The following is a 4,145-nucleotide window of genomic DNA, read 5'->3' on the forward strand; positions in this document are numbered from 1 at the left end:
ACCAGTTATGCATTGAGGTCGATTTACCCCCTTCCCCGAAACTGTTGACATTGTGCCGAAATTTGAAATCATTATTCGACTGTGCTAAGGCGGCGAGCTGGCAGAATCGTTAGCAATCCGGACGAAATGCTTAACGGTTTTTCTCCCGTCGCTACGTTCTGAGTTCAAATTCCGCCGAGGTCGACTTTGCCTTTCATCCTTTCAGGGTCGATAAATTAAGTACCAGCTGAGTACTGGGATCGATGTGATTGACTGTTCCCCTCCCCACAAAATCCAGACCGTGTACCTATAGTAGTAAGGATTATTTGACTGTTCTGAAAGCGGTAAGCTAGTGGAATCGATAATCAAATTTCGCCGGGGTCAATTCTGTCTGTCAGGGTCGATAAAATATAGTACCAATCAAATACTGGGGTCGGTGTAAGAAGCTAACTAACTCCCTCTCCGTAAAATTGTTGGCCTTGTGCCAAAATTAGAAGTTATTATTTCATTGCTTCCTCCTACAAAATCTCCGGCCTGAGAATACGTTACAACTCTACAACTCTTTTTATTACAGTCTGAGTTCAAGTGTTACCTAGTTCTGTGTCATGTATACTTACATACTCTTTTCAAGCTAGCATTTTGCACAACATTTTCTATGTGGTGATACTCTCTGTATCAATTCTACTCAGATAGTACTTCCTACTTTCACCAACATGGTGTATACCTTTAGTCACCAACTTAGTATTCATAACTCGATCACATATTAGTTTCATTTTTTGGTACAAAGTCAGCTGATTTCGTCAACCCCAGTGCTCAACTGGTACTCATTTTACCGACCCAAAAAGATTAAAAGACAAAAATCGACTTCGACGAAATTTGATCTCAGAACATGAAGACCGACGAAATACCGCTAAGGATTTTGCCCCGGGGGTGCTAACGATTCTGTCAACTTGCATCCCTAACTTGGTCATCTATTGATGACAATGATGCATCAGGTTTTCTCTTCTTTCTCCTCTCTCTTTCTCTCTTTCCCTCCCACTCTCTCTTTCTCTCTCCCCCCTCTCTCTCTAGATAACTGCAGTTAAGTCAATCCGAAGGTATTTCGGTCTTTATCTTATATATTTGGACAATGAAGTTGTCCTAGATATGCAATAATGGCGAAATGGTCATGGTTGAAACTCTTTTGATCGTATGTCAGTTCGTTCAGAGTTTACATGACAACAGCAAATGAGCATGAAACGGCTACACAAAGAAACAACAAAGTAAGTAAAAAAATCGCCACACATTAATAAGAGGTTCTATGGTGTAATGGTTAGCACTCTGGACTTTGAATCCAGCGATCCGAGTTCAAGTCTCGGTAGAACCTAAAAGGTTACTTTTTTTTTCTTTTCACTTTTTAGGCACAGGCAGGAATGTGTGGTTAAGAAGGTATCTTTGGAACTACGTGGTTTAGGGTTCAGTCGCAATGCTCGGTACCTTGGGTAAGTGTTTACAACTGTAGCTACGAGCCAACCATTTCCTTGTGAATGAACTTAATAAATGGAAACTGTAAGGAAGAAGCCCGACGCCTCTACTTATATTTATGTGTCTGTGTTTGTGTTTGTTCCCTCTCTACCGCTTGACAACCGGTGTTGGTTTGTTTTTTTCCCCGTGCTTGGCTACACACTCTATTCTATATTTTTATTAATATAGAGGTAAGTTTACAAAAATAATATTTCACCAAAAAGTAATATTTAACACAACTTACTAGTAGATGCTGCGTTAAAACACAGAATACTACGACAGTTACCATGGGAAAACCTCTCATATAGATATATGGTACATATAAGCTAGCGGAGGATGAGCAACAGCCATCGACGCCGCCGAGACTACCAGATCACGTGATTTTGGCCTTCCTTGGCCTTGGCAATGGTAAACCCCCGAAAGCTGGAAATAGCAGCGAATCCTCCGTTAGCGATATACTTAGAATTTCAGTGCCTAACCATGCACTGGTGTCGCAAATGGCCAGTGTGCTTATTAGAAATTAATAGCGATAGGCTGGATAACTGCGCCAGCTTGAGAACGACTGTTTTATGACACCAGAAGAGTAACAGAAAAAAATTCTCAAACCCAAAAGCTTCAGAGCCTGACAAATATACACTTAAGCATTAATTGTGTTCTGCTAAATCTGGATTATCTGTTTCTGCTGTTTGTTCAGAAGACTGATCTTCAAAATCATCTCCTTTCTTTCTTTTTTCACCCAAATTTCCAGGATACTAATCATGAGCAGATTATTTTTTTCCTACGATTTATTCCTGTAGGAATTAGTTATTTTGACGTTCCAATCTTATAGCATTCTTAATAAAATAAAGAAAGAAATAGGTCTTTTCCTATGCCAGAAAAAAACAACAACAAAGAACGCGTTGCACATGAGCGGTGTTAATCTATGTATTTATTTAATCAAATATTTGTTTCGTTTCAGGATGATAAAAGTAGCGAACACTTAACTGGCTTCACATCAGTATAATGTACGGTTAATGTATTTATAATGTAAAAAGGAACAGATTTATTTTCAATTTGCCGCCGAAATTTCATTTAGCTTTATTTGAGCAAATGCAATTATGGATACATTAAATGTATGAAGTCGAAATAATTGCAGAGTAGACTTCTATATGACTGTTTTCTTATTTATGTTCTACGTTAAAATTTGTTCTGGTTGACACGAGATACGTCATCACTGCAAGCATGACTTTGTGAAAGAAATTTGTCTTGTAAGCTACATGAGTACAGAGTTCGAGTCCGCTGCGCGGCAACTTCGGCAAACATTGAAATTTGACAGGCAGTTACTGTGCAGAAAACTATTGTATAGATAGATATAGATAGATAGATAGACAGATAAATAGATATGCATATATGCTTACATAGACCCCTAGGCAAAACAAGGCACCGGCCCCTACATATACAATCACAGCATGCATAGTTTACCATTGGAACTCCTAGACTCGTGAGTAACTGGGGTAATTTTGGGGTGACTTCCCGGTGTACCCATGCCTTAAGTCGCTACTGGTAAGAAGTGTTCACCGCACTGGAGATAGTACGAATGTAAAGAGATACGCCACCCAGACGAATAGATAAAAAGCGCCCACATCCCTGGGAGAGTTGTGAGGGAAAGTCTTCAGGCACCTCCTCCATAGGGTCCTATCGGTGATATATAAAATGACAAAGCTGAAGCAAAAAATCTAAGATTACCGAATTGACATACAAATATTTAAACTTTGATAAGCTTGTTAATATAACTAATGTGAGTTTTACTAACTTGACAAGACAAATACTGTCTGGACATGTGATAGCTAAACGAGAAAGAAAGATTACATGGGGGTGGGGTTTGTTACGAAGGGTAGTGCCTTGTTGCTCGAGGAGTACATACAGGAAGGTAATATACCATATATATCGAATCGAATCGAATCCAATCTAATCCAAAAGGTTTTCTACTGAAATTTATAGGTGCATTTGAAAGGCTGGATTAACAGTAAGATTATATTCAAATAAAGATGTCTTTTATTTGCCACAAGGGTAAAGGTTATATTAAAATAATAAAAGAAATGTGTTATAACCTTGTCTTACATATCTTAAAATAACAGTACAACACACTTAGCTGACCTCTGCTAGTCCCCCATCTGCAATAGCTGACAAGCATTAAATAATCAACCGGTGTCCTATGGTGAGATCTGTTTACTTTGCCTCTTCTGTGTACTCCTTCACGTGGTTTTGTCCGAACGTTCAGCGAACCGAGGGCGCTCAGTGTAAATATATATTACCAGCATCTAATTAACATATTGATAGTTAGTGCTCTGTTTACAGATAGAATCTTAAAATTCTCTGAGACTGAGCAGTTTGCTTCAGTCAGGTCAGTTACATAAAACCCTTTATTGCTATCCTTTTAAACTTTTATTCTTTTTACTTGTTTCTGTCATTTGACTGCGGCCATGCTGGAGTACCGCCTTTAGTCGAACTAATCGACCCCAGGACTTATTCTTTGCAAGCCTGGTACTTATTCTATCGATCTCTTGGGCTGAACCACTAAGTTACTAGGACGGTTGTCAAGCGATGGTGGGGGGGGGAAGCAGAAAGACGCAAACATATATATATATATATATATATATACGCGCGCACGCACACACGCATAT

The 4,145-nt window shown here is 39.0% G+C and overlaps 1 long non-coding RNA gene and 1 other non-coding gene across 2 annotated transcripts in view; one reads left to right on the forward strand and one right to left on the reverse strand.

Moving 5' to 3' along the window:
- The first annotated feature begins 1,273 nt into the window (after positions 1-1,273).
- Trnaq-uug (transfer RNA glutamine (anticodon UUG)) lies at positions 1,274-1,345 on the forward strand. Its single transcript has one exon. It is a non-coding gene; the product is annotated as a tRNA-Gln (tRNA).
- Positions 1,346-2,434: 1,089 nt separating this feature from the next.
- LOC106869715 (uncharacterized) overlaps positions 2,435-4,145 on the reverse strand; it is an 8,658-nt gene continuing 6,947 nt past the window's right edge. The window contains exon 4 of the long non-coding RNA XR_001409433.1: positions 2,435-2,816. This is a non-coding gene — a long non-coding RNA (uncharacterized LOC106869715). The remainder of the gene's footprint in view (positions 2,817-4,145) is intronic.

This window comes from Octopus bimaculoides, chromosome 1 (assembly GCF_001194135.2).
Source record: "Octopus bimaculoides isolate UCB-OBI-ISO-001 chromosome 1, ASM119413v2, whole genome shotgun sequence".
Lineage (NCBI taxonomy): Eukaryota > Metazoa > Mollusca > Cephalopoda > Octopoda > Octopodidae > Octopus > Octopus bimaculoides.